The sequence below is a fragment of the Lissotriton helveticus genome, chromosome 12, assembly GCF_964261635.1.
Source record: "Lissotriton helveticus chromosome 12, aLisHel1.1, whole genome shotgun sequence".
NCBI classification, from domain to species: domain Eukaryota; kingdom Metazoa; phylum Chordata; class Amphibia; order Caudata; family Salamandridae; genus Lissotriton; species Lissotriton helveticus.
In genome coordinates this window covers 644,279,048-644,300,824 of record NC_136073.1, presented here as the reverse complement: position 1 = coordinate 644,300,824, position 21,777 = coordinate 644,279,048, and the positions used below count along the sequence as shown (strand labels likewise).

The window sequence follows — 21,777 nt, the reverse complement described above, 5'->3', positions numbered from 1 at the left end:
AGAAGAATGTAAGGGTATGGTCCAGATATATTGACGATATCTTTTGCATTTGGGAAAGCACAAAAAGTGAAGCTGAAGAGTTTGTAATTACATTGAATAAGAACAATCTGAATTTATCATTCACAAGTCACATCAGTTCACATAAGATGGAGTTTTTAGATGTGATGCTTGAAGTATGCAATGGAAGATTGGACACCATTGTGCACCGCAAAAGTACAGCTGAAAACAGCTTACTACATGCACGAAGCTGCCACCCCAGTAATTTAGTACAGAGTATCCCTTATGGGGAAGTTTTAAGGGCTAAAAGAAACTGTAGTACGGTGCAAAGTTATGAATCAGAGAAAAATGTAATGATCAAACCATTTAATGAAAGAGGTTATAGTAAGGCCTGCATAAAGACTGCATGCAAAAGGGTGGACTTGAGGAACAGAGAGGATTTGTTACAAGTAAAAAAAATCCCTTATGGAAAGATGTGAATCAGATACTGTAAGGTTTATCACTACCTATAGCAACAAATGATTAGGTCAAAGGAAATGTTTAGAAAAACATTGGAGCATATTACAAACAGATTCGGACTTAGAAAAATGTATCAATAGCTCCCCACAGATTACCTGCAGAAAAGCACAGTCTTTGAAAGACATGATGTCCCCTGCTTTGCTAACTAAGATTACTAAAAAATCAACTGGAGCTGTACAGGGTTTCTATGTATGTGGCAGGTGCAAGGCCTGCAAATACTGCTCCAGTTGTAAGACAGTTAAGCTGTCAGATGACTGTAGCACGTTCAGGATTAAAAAACATTTGTCCTGTGAAACTGAGTTTGCAGTATATGCCCTCAGGTGTCCATGTAATAAGTATTACATAGGGAGCACAATACACAAAGCCAAAAAGAGAGTGCTGGAACACCTGAGGGCAATAACCCACCACGATAAGCAATATCCAATCGCACGTCACTTCTTTAATGTACACAGGCAAAATGTTATAATCTTTTATATGACTGTGAAATGCTTTTATGATACTTGCTATCAAATAAAGCTTATTTGAAATGAAATGAATTAAATACTCCTTTGACTTTAATGAGCTAGGTCAAGCTCTAAGCTTCATTACCAGTTCACAGGGTAATGCACGCTATATTGAACTGTAAAGCTGCAAAACATGGCAATACTGGTTTTATGACAATTCAGCCCACTTGGGCAATAGAGGTGTGCTTATATCCTTAGAGAACTCTGCAAATCAATTACACAGTTCCCGTGGCTCAACTCATATAGGCGCGGAACATGAATTTCTTTTGATTGCTTATGACGGGTGTTCGAGGCTGTAATTGGGATTTAAAAATGACAATTTTATTTTCACTTTATTTTGTTTTGCAATGATGTATAAATTGCATAAACAGTGACTCAATGCTCATTAGACATGTTTAATTTGTAATACGTGGCCAGTTGGTGTTTTATTTTGACGGCCCAGCACCGGCTTGAAAAAATGATAATGATATATGTCCGCACATGCTTAACATTTATTAATTAAATTTGTGCACAATATTTTGACTCTAAAAATGTAACAATGTATATCACGATACGCAAGTTTTTGTCACGAAGTCTGTCTTCACATTTTGGTGAGAATTATCACATGATGTAAATGAAACATATAACTTTATTGAGTATGTTAGTACCCGTACCCATGAACAAGCAGCTGCTGCTGTGAAACGCGTCGGGTGATTATGCCTGAATAAATTTCACTAAGGAACTGAATGGGCTACAGTGTGTTGTTTACAAAGTATTGAAGAACAACTGTTGCTTGGATATAAACATATATATATATATCCACAAGGCAAACTACTCCTTCCGGACCCCTGGTGACCCAAGAAGGGTGGCGTGTACGCCGGCAGAGTTAACCAGCTGTTGTGGAATGTAGAATGGTGAAGAAATTCCAGAAGTAAGGAATGATTTTTAGAAACTTTATTCGTCAAGTGAAAGAGCTTGCGATGAGCGGTGACTGAACATAGTCACGGTCAGTTATATACGCAGACACTGACAGCTGTCCGCACGCCCAACGCCCAATAGGAACAGACTGCCATATTTAACAACTAGACCCATAACATCTCCCTTTTTATGGGAGAAATAATTAAACAATTTCCTACTCATACATACAACAGTTGAAAGGAGTTATGGTAAACATGGTAAGTCCCTTGGACCCCTATAGGCACCTATGAAAAACTACACATTAAATGGAAATGAGTAATTGTTAATATAAAATTCCCCAGGTACTATTCAGCTAGGCTTGGTAAGGGGGGGGTCCTAAAGGTATGAAAAACTAAAAACTATGTTATACTAAAACTGCCTGGATAAATAGAGGAGACATATAAATAAATCTATAAGTGGAAGACTGACAGACCGATCCCTCCCTTAATTATCACAATAGACAATTGTTAGTGTAACTGTCTTTGAATAATGGCATAGGAGCCACAACCAGTGAAATACTGTCCGATAATAGTTCTATGAACTGCCAAAAAGTTCTTAGTTTTTGAAAGTTATATGGAGGGGTCTCTGGGCAATACGAGAATTCTTGGTGCAGCAACCTCGCACAAGAAGATCTTGTCTACAGCAAGCCATCCTTATGAACATCAGCTTCCTGTTCCACGTGCAAGATGATTTCAAACGGAAGATCCCTTGAACTGTAGAACAGGTTTCCATTTCCACATATATTCTTTCTTGGCCTCTTTTAGAACCATCTATGTTTGAAATGAATATGTTAGTCTAAAGGTCAACATTAACGATTTAAGACCGTTATGTTTTTAACTACTTATACGTTCTTCAGAATTGCTGTAATCTACTCTGCCCGACCTGATGGTATGTCCTGCTATCTTCTGCATGAAACGTTTTCTGCACTATATTAGACAGGATATATAATAGACTTACCTACATGTAGACATAAACATTGTAACAAATATCTGATGGGAGAGAATAGAGAGAAATGAACCCTCATCTAAAACTGTGACATAAGCTATATAATAATGTTGGAGCACATATTCTCATCAAAATCATCTACTAGATTAATGTCTGTACTGCCCTTGTACTTTTGGTCAAATTTTCCACAAACACTTGGGAAAGTTCCTACCTTTAGGCCTTTTCTTACTTGCAGGACAACTTATGGAATGAGCTTTATGGTTAAGGGAACCACATCTAAAACATACGATGGGAGAAGAATTTACATTATAGTTTGAACTATAGGATTTTTCATTACTACATTCTCTTCGCCTTCTGTCGTTTACATAAGACACACTAGAACAAGATTCCTCATTTATCTTAGATAAGTCTTTTCTACCTTCAAGTGACCGTTCGATGCCCTTGGCAATATCTACCACCTCAGACAATGTATGTTTCTTACAGGCAAGTAATCTCTCCTGAATTTTACGCTCGAAACAATGAAATACAAATTGGTCACGAATGTACATATCTGCCATGTCACCAAAATCACACTTAGTGGCTAACACTCTTAAACTTCCTATATATATTCCTCCACATTTTCTGATTCTAATTGTTTCCTTAATGCAAATCGATGTCTGCCCACCATAATGTTCTCTTCTTCGTCAAATTGTTTTTCCAACCTTTTTACAGCCTCCTGAAATTCGTCAAGGGGAATAAACTGTCCCGGAACAGGCTCATACTCTGGTAGGCTTTCAAAAATTTCTTGGCCCGCGACTCCTAAAAGTCCATAAAGAATAGCTTTTTTACGTTCGGCGTCAAATTTCTTGCCATTAATCGCAACCAGATAATTTTCAAAAGCCTTGTACCATATCTTCCATTTCGTCACCGGTTTACCTGGAACTTCTAGGAAATGTGCTGGGGCATTGAAAATACTTTCGTTGGCCATGACTCGATTTTCCTCTTCTAACTCTTTTTTGATACTGATATCAATTTTGACTATTGATTGGTTTTAACAGAATAGAAACACTATTTATATAATGCTGTATCACAGTATTTAAACAGTTATTTACAGTTGAAGAGTACTAACAACCAATTGAAATATGCAATTAGAATTTGACAGTTTATATTAGAGAATAAGATTATTCACTTAATAAAACTAATAAACCAATTACATGTATAAGATTACCTTCTTTTCTGCTAAGCGCTGGAACTGTGACTTATGTTCATTTATTTGTTGTCGAAAGACCTAAATGCTAAAACTACCTGGCTTATACTTAACCATGTAGTGAACAACAATGAATGATCCTTGGAGACAAGAAAGAACACGAAAATTCAAAAATCTCTAAATGTGAATCTCTAATTGAACTCTCTTGTTTTAAAAAAAAAAAAAACTAGATTGTACAGTTCACAGTCTTCTTTCAGTTCCCCCCCAAAAAAAATTCCCAATGAATAAAATGACCTACAATTTATTTTGGGAAGCAAAGACTTGACACGGTTTTATATTACTGGCACCACCCCATATTCCTCTGAACTATACCGATGAACTCTTAATTTCTTGTCAGCAAGTGATCTTGACAATTGACTTCGAAATATATCGCATTTAATGATAATACCTTGAATATCCTGTGAGCGTAACGGCAAGGCTATGCATTTCAATGTGAATTAAGCACCCAAAATGGCGTCGCGTTACCTACGAGATAGACGTAATGACGTATGAGCAATGAATGGTTGCCGCACAGCTGAGGCGGTTGACAGGTGACAGTTGCGCTGACGAAACCGTCAATTGTGACTGAAGATTCGACGCACTTCACCTCACTTGATTTACCACACACTCGCTGCGAACAAAGAAGTCGAAAGAAAAAAAAACAAAATCAAACAGATGAAGGTTCTGTTGACAAGAAGAAGCGCTCTGAACTTGCCTGAAATTAATCTTGAAGCAGCTCGGCAAGTGTGATAATCCCACGCAATATTCTTTCGTCAACCACTGTTCTTTATTCAACACTGCCACCTGCAGGAACCTTTATGCCGCTTCACGAACGCCCAAAAATAACGAAGAATGAATTAGAATAATGACTTCACTCATGAAGAAGAATGAATATCGTCACTTGCTTTGTAAAAATGTACACGAAGCTGGAAGACAACTCATCCACAAGCTCGCCAATTAATCGTACCCCGTCCTCGTCGCCATATGTTGTGGAATGTAGAATGGTGAAGAAATTCCAGAAGTATGGAATGATTTTTAGAAACTTTATTCGTCAAGTGAAAGAGCTTGCGATGAGCGGTGACTGAACATAGTCACGGTGTGTGTGTCGGACCAAGGTCCGTGACGTCAGTTATATACGCAGACACTGACAGCTGTCCGCGCGCCCAACGCCCAATAGGAACAGACTGCCATATTTAACAACTAGACCCATAACACCAGCAATCCAATGATTTCGTATCAGTTATCACGTGATCAAACCATCGTTATGGCGAAACGCGTTGTGAATTAAAACAACACTGTTTTGTACTTGGAGGCTACGTCTTTTGTCCTGAGAGTGTGTGATATTGCGATAACTGATACGAAATCATATATATATATATATATATATATATATATATATATATATATATATATATATACATATACATATATATATATATATATACATATACATGCACATGGAGCAAACTTGGCCAAGGACATTAGAGCGCTTCTAAGCACCAAATTATATTACATGAGGTCTGAGTCTCATTTTTAAGGCACGAAATTAAGTGATTCCTCCATAATCGTAGGATGCTTAGCAAACGCAAGGAGTCAAACCATGTTCCACAGTTTCAGTAAGAGAGAGTGCCAGTGTGAGGGAGGAGAGAGAGTCCACTTGTCAATGCCTGCCTCCCTCCTCCCCCAAATCAGGATACAGAACCACAAGCGACAGCACCGAGGAGTGCCCGGCCCAGAACGAGACAGGATATCACCGCCTATTCCTCAACTAATCTCAGGTGAACCTCCAAGCTAAGCCCAGCTGGACTGCAAGCAGAGACAGCACCTACCGACTCTCGTAGGACACTCGAATTTATACAAGTCCAAATTCCGCAGCCAATCAACACTTCGAAATCCTGTGCGGCTCACTAGGATTGGTTGAATTTCCTTAGAAGCTCTAATCCTAGGTAACGTTACGTATTAGCAGCATTTTCCACCTTTCAGAATGTGTTCAGTCGTGGGATTGGTTACTATGCTACCCGGAAGTCCTAAAACTACGGTCAAATACTATCCTTTAAAATGCCCGAGTGGGCTAGAGGCAGAGACAGCACTTGCCTACTCTCGTAGGACTGCTCGTATTTATACCAGTCCAAATTCCGAAGCCAATCCCCACTTCGAAATCCTGTGCGGCTCACTGGGATTGGTTGATTTTTCCCAGAAGCTCCAATCCTAGGTATCTTTGCATATGCATCATCTTCCACTCACAGAATATGTTCAGTCGTTGGATTGGTTACTATGCGATCCGGAAGTAGTAAAATCCCGATCAAAATGCTATCCTTTAAATTATGAGCAACGGACTTCAGTCTGAATTCATTATTGGTCCGTGGAAGGAGCTGAAAGATGATTTATCCCCGGGTTAGGCTACTTTTCTTACTGATGGAGTAAACCTGTCTTATTTTGTTCTGCTTGTTCCACTCTAAGGCCTAGTAAAGCAATCAATCCCTCGGTGAGTACCTAATTATGTTGGCAAGTGTGAGAGCATTGCAGGCTTGGTGCTCACGTCTATGCACACCAGTGATGTTAAATATGTACTTAGAAGAAGTTTTTTTCTCCGGTCTTCAGTATGTTTCTTTTTCACCAATTTGGTGGCAAGTATGTTTGGTTTGTGGGAGTGTTCATAAATTGAAGAGCAAATAATGTTTTGTTTAATTTGTTGATGCTTACGTATGTGTTAATTGTTTTCATTGTCAGCTACTGATTGTGCTAGTATTAAGATTGATTTATCACCTCTAGTTTGATTTTACTAATAGGTTTTTACCTTAATTTGATAAACTGTCGCAGCCTTTTAAATGAGAATAGGAGGCACTGGTGGTGGCTGAGCGTGCAGGAGATGTGGGTGTAGATTTTTTTTGCACATTAATACAATTGCATATTAATAGCAATGTGCAGAATATGGATCTGCGCTCAAATTCCCATGTGTACGCATATCTAATGTTACTGCCTATTATACAATTTTCATATGACCTACTAAAGTACCTTCTCTTGGCTTATGTTCAGTAGGCCACCACACCATCTTGTTCAAAATGGATGTCTCACCCTGCACATTCACTGTTTATTATTTCTTTTTCATTGTTAAGCAAAGTTGTTTGTTTATTTCCAAATGACATGATGGGCTCAGTACTGTTTCGACCTTCAAGGATTATTCTGCCAGCTGTATTGCATTCATTACCTCCTCGTAAGTCTTCCCCGCCACATGACTAACAAAGTGAGCTTCATCTCCACACCAACCCCCAAAAAGTTATCCTCCCTTGCCTCCCCAATATGGCCGACCTATCTCACCCATGACCTCCATAAGAGGCAGGCCGGCCCAACCCTGCAGCCTGAAACTACCAAGCATACACATGAAGCCGATAACCAGACAGGGAGAGAGGGATGGAAACTCATGTGGCGAGGGCGACTATACTCGGAGTAATGATGATTACTGGTAAGTAACCAGGACATTCACAATAGTTCACTGTTGATTTGTTACTAGTTTGTTCTGCCATCTCTGGATGTCGTTAGCACATAGGGGGCCGAATTAACACTCATGTAGTGGGATAATGCTTTGATGTTAAGACAGTGTGACGCTTATTAATTCTGTTTTCTGATTTTCTAAAACCTCTTGTGCTCACACCATGATGATGAATCAGCAGTTTTCACTATTTTCTAAGTGAACATTTCTGTAGCGTCCTATCCCCACCTGGGTATGTGCAAATGATCATGCTAAAGACTGAGCTTGACATTACATGTCTTTATTCTTCAGCATAAATACTATTCTACATCATGAATTCTATCACCTTCCATCACGCACTTACATTGCTGTTCTACGGAGTCCGTCAGGAACCAAATTAATCTCATCATCTCTAACTCACAAGACACTACAATTTCCGTTATAAAATAAATGAATTTCCGCTAGAAAAGAAAAGTTCTCTGGCTTACCCCCAAATATGATATTTGGGGGTGAGGCAGAGACCTTTTCGATTGCTACTTGGGATACAGTCAGATATTTATTTATTTTGTTTTTTAAATTGATTTGTAGGTCATTTGGGACTTGGACACATTTTTGGGTTTGCCTGTTATTCTGTACGGCCCTAATATGGCAAACCTAAATGACAATAACTTTATGCCTCTGCACTTATAGTTTCTATATTGTACCCTTTCAAATTTTTGTAAAAATCTGTAATTCTGCCCTAGAACTCACTTATTGAGTCTGTCCTTACGTAATTGACTGTATTTTTGAAATGCTATGTTGCATCTTATCCTGGGACACATTATCTCATGAAAAAGAGGTTTTCCCCGTTCAACCCACCCATGGGCTTGCTATTATGGTGTAAGATTTTAGCTGTTCCCAGCGCCTACAGGGATGATGGCCAAACCTTATTTTTTTTTTTATATTTCGAGGCAGACAGAACATTGCTTATTATGGTAGAAGCTATTTAAGACACCTAATCTCTACTCCCAAATGACAATTTCCATGAGATTTTCACGGCCTCAATATGTCACGCAAGTCCTACCTGACTTGTTATAGCCTGAGTACATAAGGCTAGTGGGATCCTTATCACAAGTGAACTGCACATTTGTCCTGTTATTGCTGTTAAGGTCTTGTATTAAATATCGTTACTTTTATGTTTGCAAAATGCTTAAAACTTTTCCCTAGTTTTAATATGGTTTTACCATGATCTTTGTATGATTTCTGTCAAAGCTATTGGTAGTTTTATGCATTTATTTTTTAATAGATCTTGTTCTGGTAGCATGTCATACATTTTCATGCGTCTTCTGTGGTACTGTGCAATTCTTTGCCGAACTAAAGGCTTCAAATGCATCAACAGTCCACGCAGACAATACCAATGTTGTGTGTGTACTACAGATAGAACTGCATAAAAACGTCCTTCAAGTGGCAGTGCATGCGTGTTTCTTGTTTTGCTGGCACTTTTGATGAGTTGTGTTCTTCTACTGCTGATATCATGTAATTATTTACATTTTATATTTAAACTATAATTTCTGATTTATATTTATGAGAGGGCTCTCCCTCTCGCTATTTCTTGCTGCTTTTTGCCCCTTCTATTTCTGTTGCTCGGACTCTTATGCCCCCTCCTCTGTCACTATTTGTTTTTTTAAATTGTGCCGTGTTGGCAAACTTTTTTCTGGCAAACCGGCATCTTGGAAAATATAGAAATGTTATTATAGCACTTTCTTGACAGCCATCACTTTGCGTGACACAACATGACTGTTGCATTGAGGAAGTCCTCTTGATATAATAGGAAATGCACCTTCAAGGTGTGTTCAGTCTTACTTTTGGTTGATGTGGCCTGCAGGGTATATGTCAGTATAGCATTAAAAATCCTGGTCAGGGGTGTGTGGCCTTGAGGGTATGGAGTGGGATGTGTCTCGCCTGCTCTCCGTATCACCGGGGCCCATCCAGTGCCATCTACAGCACCGGGGCAACCTAAAGGGCATGAGAAAGTGGTAGGACGGTGTATATTCCCATGGCCTTAGCGAGAAGTAGTGGGGCACGCATTAGGTGGCGCTACCTGCTGAAGCCCAGCGCGTCTGCTGGTTGCTCCGTGTTGCCATCTTGCCAGGAGGACAGCGAGAAATCTGGTGAGCGGTGGTTGCTGACGGCCGCACCAGTGGCCTCCCCCCAAGCGGTGCATTGAGGGGGGGATAAGGGGCTGCCTCTTTCCTGCAAACTGGGGCCTAGAACCACGAGCTGGGCAGTGGTGCTACGGGCGTCTGCGGCCCGTCGCTACTGAGAGCCCCAGGGAAGCTCCAAAGGTACCTGCTTATTGGGGGGCCCAGATGGTGGGCTGTCTTGCTGACGACTGCTAGGGACAGCCACTCGCATCTCTCCTCGGTGGTCAGAAGCCCTGTTGTGTGGGTGGGGGCTGGGCCTACCGGTAACTCTCCAACTGTGGGTGAGCCTGGATTGTGTCTTGTCCCGTTGCCTCTGGTTGGCTGAGATGTGGAGCCAGTGGCCTCAAAACTGAAATCCCAGCAGCGCCTCTGAGAAGGGTCTCCTGAATGTGTCCTGGGCCGGGATGGCGTGGATCACACAGGGGTACTCCCCCACACTGCAGTGGCCTGGACTCCTGAGGCCCTCCTTGACTTTTTACGCGAGAGCCCCATGTGCTGTTTTTGGGTCTATCCCCCATTGGTCTCCCATGTTCAATTTCCCTGTTCCTCTTGCGACTGACGTCTTGGCTGCTGTGGGCTAGACTGCACTGTACAACTTAGACCACTGCTCTGCCTGGTGGAAGGTGGGGAAAAGCGTGGTGGCAATTGAGTTCCCCGGCACTCGAGGGGGCTAGGGGGAGCGTCCTACACCTTCCCTAGGACCTGGCAACCAAGTCTCGGCTACCACAGGCTGTTTCAGGGTGGAAGTCCTTTTTAAAGCAGAAAGTGCTCATCATAAGGAGAGATTGGACTCGAGAGTAGCTGCTGTGTAAAGGGGACCACTTTAGGGGAGTCGTGCTTCCATCCCCTCCCCCTGAAAAAGCACTTTCACGCTACTTCAATTCCTTATCTTTGTTATTTAGTGATCTCGGAAAATAAAAGAAGAAACTGCACCTGCATCCTTTCATAGATCCATATGAGTGCTCACTATTCACACAGCTATGAAATGACGTTGTTGGCCATGTCATTATACTGAACAAAATGTCCTTTTGATATCGGCCATGCAGAATGGCGTTGCCAACTGGCATTGGCAAAGACAATAGGTCCCACAGGCGAGACTTATTGGCTTTGCCAATGGCTGCTTGTTTTAATGTTGTTGTGTTTTTTTTTTGTTGTGTTTCTTTTTTAAGGGAAATGGCAACCGCCATCTTACTATTTGCCTGCCCTGCAGTAGTACCATTGACATTGTGCTTCTGCCTTCCTCAGGATACAGCATAGGACACAGGCCCACTTGACCTTTTAGCTTACCTGGCTTTGAGAGATGGTCTTCTGCTCAGCACAATGTGCACGTCTGCACAATAGGTAGTCCCCTCTAGTACTAGGAAGTATGGATTCAATATGTGCTCCGATATGTAAAACAATATAATTTAATCAATGCATGTTTTTACATTTTATGCCTTCATACAAAACCATTCAGAAACAAAATAAGCACTGACAAAGGCTTATTTGTGAGAGCCCACCGTTGCACAATTCCATCTGATTGCTTGCCTGACAGTCCGCTCATACGTTGTTGTTAATCTACCTTTTGAAATAGTTCTTGGCCACCTTAGAATAGAAACACCTTAGAAGCATATTAAATTATAACATAATAGGATGGATGTACGCATGCACTGTAACCATCTTGGAGACGTTTTTATGATAAAGTCTAACAGATAACATTGGAAGATGGCTGCTGAATGTGTGTACGAATTAATTATGATGTTTTCATGGTTTTTGACATAAATGATGGCAAAAACAAGCTAACGTTGTTATGGGTCTGCACCTTGGTATCAGTTGTGATCTATTGTCATTGCCATTGCTTGTTGTCTTTAGATATCAATAGAAACTGCAACTTGTATAGAAATGGTGTTCATTTCTGTAAATAGTACTATCCTAATGTCTTTGTGTTTACTAAAAAGGAAGCTGCTTTATGATTCATTAACATCTTTTGCTTTATGTATTACACATACAATTTGTACATCTGCCAAGGTGATTTATGACAGATAAAAATATTATCCCTGGAATTTAGCTAAACAGTGTAAATGCATGTTACCTGACTGGGAAAGATGCTTACTGACATGGCCTTGAACATGCCCAAAGTAGCCAGGAGACCTTCCTCTTTGCTCCAGTATGCTGACGATGCCGTCAAGTTATTAGGGAAGCCTTTTTCAAGGCATGAACATCCAAGTCAATCCAGCCATAGCTGAAAAATGGTGCATAGACGATCCTGTACCCAATTACGTCAAGGAACCCGTATCCGGAGTCGAGTACGCCAGCCCCGCTCAAAATGTTATAAAACCGTCGTCACCAGGATTCCAATTATCAAAAGTGGTTTTGGCAGGTTGAAAAATTGAAATCCTAAGACTGCACAAGGTGGCTTGCGGGCCCAGATTCTTGAAACCCAGTCGTCCTGAGGATCCCCTCGTACAGGCGAAATCTGGCAGGTTACAAGACGATGCTAAAAGCTGCAAATATATCAGTCATGGGCCACAAGAATTAATTCACAGCTGTGTCACACAAAATAAGACAACACAGCGGATAGAGTTAGCGTGCCAACAAGCATAACATCTATACGTTGTGGAACTTCCATGTACGATTTATCACCTAGCCGTTTGGCAGTTTTGAGACTCATACCGACGAACACACCACGACTTGGAGGGATGCAGCGTATTTTGGTTGCACTCGCAACAGGTGAGATAAATGAAGCGCCGGGAAGAGTGTGATAAACTGGGTGTGTGTTAGGTGATAAATCGTACATGGAAGACCCAACGTATAGATGTTATGCTACACGTTACAAGACTAGGAAGGACAGATTGAAGGAGAAAACTTGTTGGCCCGCTAACGCTATCCGCTGTGTTGTCTTATTTTGTGTGACACAGCTGTGAATTAATTATAGTATAAGACGAAACACATGATGGCTACCGTGTGCTGGGAAAATTTTAACGAAACATTTTATACAGCTTGAATAAAGACTGCTGAACAGCGAGAATATTGTTTTGTCTGGATGCCTGATTTAGATTAATGAAGTTGGGTCTTGTCCGCTCTTGAGTATAGGGATATGTTTTATAGGTCCCAATATCTGTGATCTTTACGAATCATGACTTGTATGTGACTTAAAGGAGTGCTGCTGGAGTCTCAATTTTTGGTATATATGTTGTTGCGCACTGCTGTGTGCTGAATAAACACCTTTAGGTGGTAGGTGTTTTGGGCAAAGCAAGCACCCGCCTGTACAGTTTTAATAGAATTCTTTGATTGTTTCACGCTAAATGTATCTATGACTATAATGTGTTACTGAATGTGCGGACATTCCCTGTTGAGGAATCACTACCACCCATTTGCTTTGGTTACACCTTTCGTACTTGGTCAATTTCCTGCTAACCTTCGGCCTCACCCCTGGTTGGAGAAGCCAATGCCGCAACTGCAGGTGGTGGAACCGTTCCGTTTCAAGGAGGCCCAAAAACGCTTTAAGGTCTGGGAAGGACACTATGCCATCTAGGTCGAAGAAATGACCTGCAGCTTTGCATTCAGTTCCCGTCCACCCCAAAAATGCTAGTTTGTCCAGCCCTGGCGCAAAGTCCCTGTTCTCCAACAATGGAGTCATGGGCGAGGGGAAAGATGTTCCTAGTGGCCACCCCATCCCAAGCCCGGAGTTGCGTGTGCGTAATGGGGGATCCCTGCAGATTATGGGGTCGATCGGCTCGCTTGAGGAAAGGGATTTTTACCAACGCTCTATCCTGGAACAGCCATCCTTTTTCCGCTTCTGGCCGCTGCCATTACACGAAGAGCCCAAGCTGTGCCACCTTAAAGTAGTCCCATAGACACGTAATCCCCAGACCCCCCTCATCAGAACGGAGATAGCCCAGGTCTTTTCGCATCCTGGGACTGGCCCCTGCCCATATGAACTGATGTATCCCTTGCTGTATCCTATGGAGAATGCCCGGAGTGGGCCACGCTGGGAGTGTCTGAAACCGATATAAGGCCTTGGGGAGGATCGACATTTTGATCGCCGCCACTCTTCCCAATAGTGACAGTGGGTGAAGTTTCCATTTATGAAGCTCCGTAGTGATCAGGGAGTGTAGTTTGGAGTAATTCAACTTAACCGTGCGAGCCACGGAGCGGGCTAACTCAATGCCCAGATACGGCATGGATGTCATGACTTGTATCCATCTGTAGGTAGTCCCTCCCAACGTGGACCCTGCCCCTTGGCGCTTCAGCCAGAGAACCATTGATTTCCCACCATTGACCCGGAACTCCGATATCTGTCCAAAGGTTTCTAGTTCCTGTAGGAAAGCTGGGAACGAATGCTCTGGGTCTTCCAGGGATGTGATGTCATCAGCATAAAGGCTAATCGTGTATTGTTCCCCACCGAACGGGATGCCCCAAATATCGGGGGGTCTCTAATCTTTTGGGCCAACGGCTCTATGTTTAGTGAAAAACGGAGGGGTGAGAGCGGACAACCCTGCTGCGTGCCCCTTTGGATCTCAAAAGGGTGAGATGAGACCCCATTGACTCTAATAGTCGCAGTGGGTGCATTGTAGCAGCTCGACACCCAGTCCCTGAACCTGTCCCCAAGACGAAGTGCACCAGAACCTGATCTAGATAGTCCCTTATGTCTCTGTTTCATTCTGCTGTGCGCGAGTGTTGAGACGGCAGAGGCGTGGCTAGCTGCAGGAGGGCGTGGGCGTTGGCGAGGGCGAGCTGTGCGAGGAGGAGTGAGACGCGGAGGCTCCGACGGGACGGCGTGCACAAAGGTGACCGGGGCTCTGCGGTCAGGGTGAACACGGCATTGAGGCATCGAGGCGGTAGTAGCAGAGCTTGGGTAAGCTGAGGGGGGGAGTGGCGGGAGTGGTGGCGCCTAACAGCGCGAGTGCCATACAGCCACGGGCAGCCGTGGGTAGTCACTTACAAGCCACGGCTGAGCCCTGTCTGAACGTGTTCCCCGGCTCAGCTCTTGCTAGACCGCTACTCTGCCAAAACTCTGCCTATACCGGCCCATACCTCCAGTTTAACCCCTAAGGGTCACTGCCGCCACGGTCCTCAAGCCCTTGGCGGCTTTCAGGGTAGTAGCTCTTCCTCCCGCCCGGCTCGGCTCGTCAGCGCTCGCTCCGCTTGTGGTGTGCCGCCCCCCGCTGGGTTGTCCATTCTGGGCGCTATCCCTTGCCTTCCTCGCTCCCTGTCTCGCTGAACTCCTCCCCTGCTTCTCCCTCGTCCTGTGGCCGCTCGACCGGTGCCCGCCATTCATCGGTGACCGGGCTGTGAGGGCACACGTACCCCTCCCCCTCACGTGGCCGTAGTTTCACATCAGGGGAGGCGGTGGCTCGGTGCCACGCACAGTTCCTCGGTCCCCGTAGTGGCTGGTCCAGTTACTGGGTGGTTACAGGTGGCAGGGTGGGCGGCTGGGGGGGGGTGAGGTCTGAGCAGGGGGTAGTGGGAGGCTGCCTCACGCACATACAGCACACAACGGCAACAACAGCAGTAATAGCAGTCTCCTGGGCAGTTGGACCTCCCCGACACAAGATAGACAAGCAAGATTTTGACATCCAGAGAGGCAAAAGGGGATTTTGCCTCCCATCTCTCCTCACGTCTTAACGTTCAATTTAGGAGCCAGCAGCTAGCAGAACTTCCCAAGGGAAGACCGGAAACACCAGAAGAAGTCACCATCCTATTGGTCTTACCACCAGCGGTCCCTTGCGACCTGGCCTTTCAACATAAGCAATGAGATCGGGGAGAGTAAGAAAAACAACTGCCTTAGCAACAAAAAGGAAGAAGGCAAAACCGGAGGCTGTCCTCGAAACCACTCTTACGAGCCCTCGCAATTCACCGAAGCCCCAAAATTTGCCCGTATCTGGGAAGCAACACCTCAGGAAGAACAACAAGATCCTCGGTCCGGCTCAAGCCTTGAGCGAGCTAAATTCTCGGTCGCTACTAGACTACTTTAAAAAAGCGCCGGGTGCACTAATGGCCACTTCTCCCCCTCAACTGGGGGAGACTACGATCTCCGGCATCATAGGCCATTCAGGATATTTGGCAAAATCGGTAAAGTTAAACACACTCTCACCGCAAATGCTGTTTTCAACAACCACCAAACCTCGGCCTCCGACCAAGAAGTATTCATCTTCGGGTCTGAACCTAACGACCAGAGTCTAGCCCCGGCGGAAGATTTGTCATCAGGCAACCACCTCCCATTGATACAGCCCCAACGACCACCTGCCTCCAACAAACAAGAGGCAGGTTGCACCCCACAGTCCGTGGGGCCGCCAACCACCGACGCACTCCCTCAAGCAAGTCAGCTAGTGACCTCACCATTCCAGTCATCTCAATATTCCAACATCCTAAAGGAGGTTATTTCAGCTTCTCAGCGCCAATTAACTTTTCCGCAAATTCACAATTTTTTCAACCAGGCATCTAATAATGACGTTGAAATCTCTCTCCAGCTGGACACCAACAGTCCTCCAAAGGGAAGTCCGGTCAAGCCCAACCAACAACAATGCCTGCTCTCACCACTAACAGCAAAAATAGCCACACCTAACTCATTCTACAAACCTGATATAAACGATTACAACCTGGCGGACTTGTCCTTCTTTCTGAAAAATCCGCAAACCCCTTCCGCTCCAAGCCCGAAAATAATTAAACAGCAAGAAGTACCTACTACACAGAGTCTTTGGCCCCAGCTACTTCAAACATTCCAATCGACAGTTATTGCATTAAACTACCACTCAGATAAACTGGACACGCAGGTTGACTTATTGAACACGCTAGCAGTATTCACAGCAGGGATCGACAATAAACTAGACAAATTAAACAACTTAATCATCGACGCACAATCGTCCTCAAAACTAGTACAGTCGGTTTGCTGCTGTTCTCCAATTATTGACTCACTCACTTCTCTGCCAGCCATCCTCACCATCGTTATAGACGAGGTTAAGCAGCTGAAAGAAGGCGGCTCGATAAAAAATCTACACAAGAAATCACAAACCGCTATAAACTCGTGTTTAGAAACCGATAACATCCAGTCATTCCTTGCATCTGCTCCCCAGAGAAGTGGGGAGCAAGATCCCGAGCTAGGCGAAAGCAATAACCAAACAACACTACCCCTACATCAAATGCCCTCACTGATCCTAGCTCCGGTCCCATCCGGGCTAGTAAACTACTCCAGCCCCAATGAGGGAGAGCAACAAGGTAGCCTGGGGACCACTGAATCCCCCAACTCAGAAATACAGTCCGCTCCTATGCCTCCTCTTTCCAAGAGGGAGCGCAAACGCCAACGCAAACATAGAAATGAACTTAAAGTCAAAGAAACATCTGCCCCCCAGAAACTATTCCCCGTTTTTACAACGACTTCTAAGAAGGCAGGTGCAAACATTTCATCAACACCTCCATCCCCTATAAAGGCAGCACACAGTGATCCACTAGGGGGCCAATCCCTAAGTCCCGGTCAAAATCCCTCCTCAAGCGGTCGTGCCCCAAGTACTCCATCTGGCCCCTCAGGGACTCCTGCAGAAATAGAGGGACCTGATCCGCAGCCCGATATAGAAAAACCAAGGGCACCACTCAAGGATCCTTCCATCTCGAGGCACACAGGCATAAATTTACATCCTCAACCAGCCCTTCAACCCTCTCTGGCAGAGCAAGAAAAACTCAATACAGACACCATTCCTTTAAAAACAATCTTTATTCACAAACTAACTAATCTGCAGACCAGGCAGGTAACATGGCCAGAATCTCAACATCCGCCTCCTCCCCATCAAAGAGTAGACATAGGGGCCCCCCTTGAAAAAGCCCCTAGCTCAACCAAAACCCACGGCCTCACAGGGATCAAAAGTGACCTAAAACATACTACGATCCTATTAGTCCCCGAATATAAATCAAGGGGGAGGTATGATACCCTTAACAGGTCAAATATATTAAAACTAGTAAACGACATCCCAGGGTTTGAAGCACTATTATCGAATGATATAGACTCATTTGAATTCTTGCCCCCAAGGGGCTCCCAACCTTCTGAGGCAACCCTGGTGTCATTTAGATCATCCTACTGGGCAGGAGTGTTTATGGACCATAAAGCTGCCTTCCGGGATTGGGGCATTAGAATTTATCCGTACTCCACCCCCGGCTACCCCTCAGTGCTTTTAAATCGGCCAGGAGTAGGAACAAAAGCAGAAAGTCTCCCAGCTGGCAACAAAATTAAGCCTTATTCAATCCTAAAAAATGCGCTGGGGATCGCAGAAACACAGACACCCCTCTTTACCGGGGGACACGACCCCGACAACATCCAGGGATGGGGATGGCTTCCAGCCGTCCTGTCTCGCGGGAAAATAGTCTGACCACAGGATGTGCCTTCAGTGGAGCAAAACCACAAAGCACCGGTACAACCATACCCACAAAAAACTGTGACAAAGACAAAGACAAAGACAGACCCCGTTTTCACATTGTGTTCATGGAACATCAGTGGCCTCCAGCACAAATTAACCAATCTAGAGACTCATTCCTTCATATACGGGCATGCACTAATTGCCCTGCAAGAAACATGGGCCACCCAAAGCTCACCAGTCACAGGGTTTATTGAATTATGGAAGCCAGGAATCAGAGCCTGCCGCTATGGCCACCCAAAAGGGGGACTGTCAATTTATGTTTCAAACTCCCTAAAAGGCCCGATTGTTCCGCTAAACTTTGAGGAAGACTGGCTACTTGGGGTTAAAATTAAATCATGGTACAAGCAACGCTCACTCCTCCTACTTAACGTGTATATCAACCCAAGTACGCGGACAAAAAAAGGACATCTGGCACGCTTATCCACTATCATGAGCGATTTGGCCGCTGACCACCCCGATTCGGACTGCATAGTAACTGGGGACTTCAACACAAATCTTTTCCAGGGCAAACCTACAGACCTTGACGGACTTTCCCCATTTACTCAGCTCGAGGTGCCAGACCAATCTAAGCCTCCAAATCAAGTCCATTGTGCACTGGGTGAGCTCCTCGTGTTGCAACTATTTAGCGCTGGACACCTGGTAATGAACGGAAGGACACCGGGCGACACCCCCCCAAATTGGACCTGGACAAACGGGCACAAGAAAACCTTTTTGGACTTCTCTATTTGCAACTCAGACCTGTTTTACCACCTGGCCAGCTTCAGCATTCTACCACGACGGGAAAGTGATCACCGTCCACAGGTCATCACTCTTAACATAAAGCCAGAGTACCATTCGTCTGCCTTAAGTACTTGTATTGGGATTTACACCGAGAATCTGAGGCGTTTAAAATGGAGCGATGATATAAGCCCTAACATCATGAAGACAAGTTTGGCTCTTATCAATGGGGACACAAATCAGACGGCTTCCCCGATTGCCGTATGGACGAATCTCTGCGTACAACTGGTCACTCTTTTTCCTGTTAAACAGCACCATCACAACGCCAGCACAATATGGCAGTTCTCACTCTTAACCCAGTCGAGGGCATTGAAGAAAGCCAGGAACAATGCCCTGCGGGCACTTACAAAATCCCCAGGAAATAATGATCTCAGTCATGTGTACAAATTAGCGCAAAAATCATTCAGGATGGCCTCACAAAAAGACAAACGTCTACATCAAAACCAGCTATGGGCCAAGCTCTTTTGGGAAAGCAAAAACCGCAATGCGAGAACATTTTGGGCCTTGATCAACCGTTCCAACTCGGGGGCATCAAAAGTTGGGTCGGCAAACATACAGGAGTCAGACTGGGCCGCCTTCCTGACCGACCACTTTAGGTCCCCGGAAACCACAGTGAGAACAGGAACCAGCCCCTGTAAAGCGGCTGAAGCACCCCAAAGTATCTGCAGACCCAAGAATACAAACTGTGAAGGCTATTGTACAGATGACATCAAGATCAACGAAGAAATGGTCGTCAACGCTGTGTCAAAAGCAAGATCGGATGGGGCCCCGGGCCCAAACGGTTTGCCTCAGAGACTGTTCAAATCCAACAAAGCTCTTTGGTCGGGGCACTTAACCACCTTGTTTAACTTTGTGCTTAGGTCTTTAACTGTTCCAGATTCCTGGCGTGGGGCTATAATTCACCCAATCCATAAATCAGGCTCCCGTGCCATGCCAAGCAATTACAGACTAATTGCCCTACTTGACATCGAGGCAAAGCACTACGCAGGCATTCTTCTGAAGGAGCTGAAGGGATGGGCAGAACAACGTGATTTGTTACCAATGAACCAAACAGGCTTTACTGCCAATTCAGGGACCCAGACTAACTTGCTCACATTGTCAATAATCATCGACAAGACGCTTTTATCATCAAGATCTGTGCACTGTTGTTTTGTTGATTTTAAAGCAGCGTTGGACCGGGTCTCAAGGGCAGCTCTATGGGGTAAATTGAAAAAATGGGGGATCCCTGAAAAACTCCTGGATGCGATAATCCAACTCCACTCACACACCTGGGTTCAGGTGAAGCTGGGGTCCGGCACGCACCTCTCACGGAAAATCATGACCACCAGAGGAGTCAAACAGGGGTGCGTGCTGGCCCCCCTCCTTTTTAACTTGTTCATTGCAGACCTACCGGTCACACTTGATGAAATAAACAGCCACCCCCCTAAGGTTGGAGGCGTAGCAATAAGCAATCTTCTTTACGCCGACGATCTGGTTCTTTTTAGCCTTACACGGGTCGGGCTTCAAAGGCTTTTGGACAGGCTACATAGTTACACTATTAAGAACCAACTTGAGGTAAACTTAAAGAAAACCCAAGTTGTGTCCTTTGGCAGGAAACGCAATGGAGGCGGTGCGTGGTCATATAACAATAATAATCTAACAAGCCGCTCATATAAATACTTAGGGGTCCACTTTGATTCCAGGGGTAACTTCTCCAAGCAGTGTGACGAAATTGCAGTAAAAGTCACGATCCTACAGGTCACATTATCTAAGCTTGCTAAAGAGCTGTCCGGTCCAACCCTCTCATTCATACTGGAAATTTTGAGAGCAAAAATCGGACCCACCCTTACGTATGGTAATGAAATATTTAGGGGTAAGCTAAACACAACTATGAACCAACTTGTGACCAAGATTTACAAAAAAGTGCTACATCTTGATCAGACATCTTCTTTATCTATCAGCTCTTTGATAGCGGATCTGGAAGCCATGCAGTTGAACCAACTTGTCACTGCCCCTACCCACAGAGGAGGTCACATTCTCGACCCCTTTTTTACCACCTTGGACCGGGCTTTGGCATCTGACCCGATGGTGGTGGGCTGGACTGATCATCTATTGGTTAAAGTATCATGCCCTCTGGATGATCACCAATTTAAACCTGTGGACAGATTGACCTTCAAAAGAAATTGGCGTAAGCTTAAAATGGAGGAGTTTGTTAATATTCTCGAGGCACAGCCCTTGGGCAACCTGTCGAATGTTGAACAGGGATATGAACAGTTCTGTGCTTGGGTCCGTACTGCCCTCGATTCTCTTATACCAATGCGTTGGTCGAAATGTCATGCTAAAACCCGCAGTCCTTGGTATAATGAGTCCCTTGCTGAGCTCAAGAGAACTTGCCGACAAGCGGAGAGGGCGTGGAGGAAGTCTTTTGACCCCACACTGAAATCATTGTACTTTACCCAGCTTAAGAGCTATCACAGAGCTATCTGTCAAGCCCGGGCAGCATATTATGCGTTTGAGTTCTCCAACAGCCCTAATCCATCTAAATTAATTTTTAAGGTGCTTAAAGATCTGATGGGTAAACGGGCCACCTCGCTAGAAATCTGCACGGACTCTCATTGTGAAAGCTTGGCATCCTTTTTCGTGGAGAAGGTGCAGATAATCTACCGAGGGTTTATGCCAGCTGTGCCCGATGCTGAGCCCAGGCCTGTTGGGGTTCCAGATTGTGAACCTCTGTCCTCCTTGCCTGCTATGTCGGCTGAGGCATTTGACACCCTGAGCCTCAAAATTAAATCGGGCTCTCCTTTAGATCCTTTGAAGCCAGAGCTTATCACTCTCCTCCCGCCCCTGTGTCGTGAAC

The 21,777-nt window shown here is 44.5% G+C and overlaps 1 protein-coding gene across 2 annotated transcripts in view; it reads left to right on the top strand.

Annotated features, from left to right (window-relative positions):
• The first annotated feature begins 6,401 nt into the window (after positions 1 to 6,401).
• Positions 6,402 to 21,777, top strand: part of ZDHHC1 (zDHHC palmitoyltransferase 1) — a 658,528-nt gene continuing 643,152 nt past the window's right edge. For both annotated transcript variants that reach the window (XM_078670152.1, XM_078670151.1), the window contains exon 1: positions 6,402 to 6,610. The gene's annotated coding sequence lies outside the window, so the exon portion shown is untranslated. The remainder of the gene's footprint in view (positions 6,611 to 21,777) is intronic.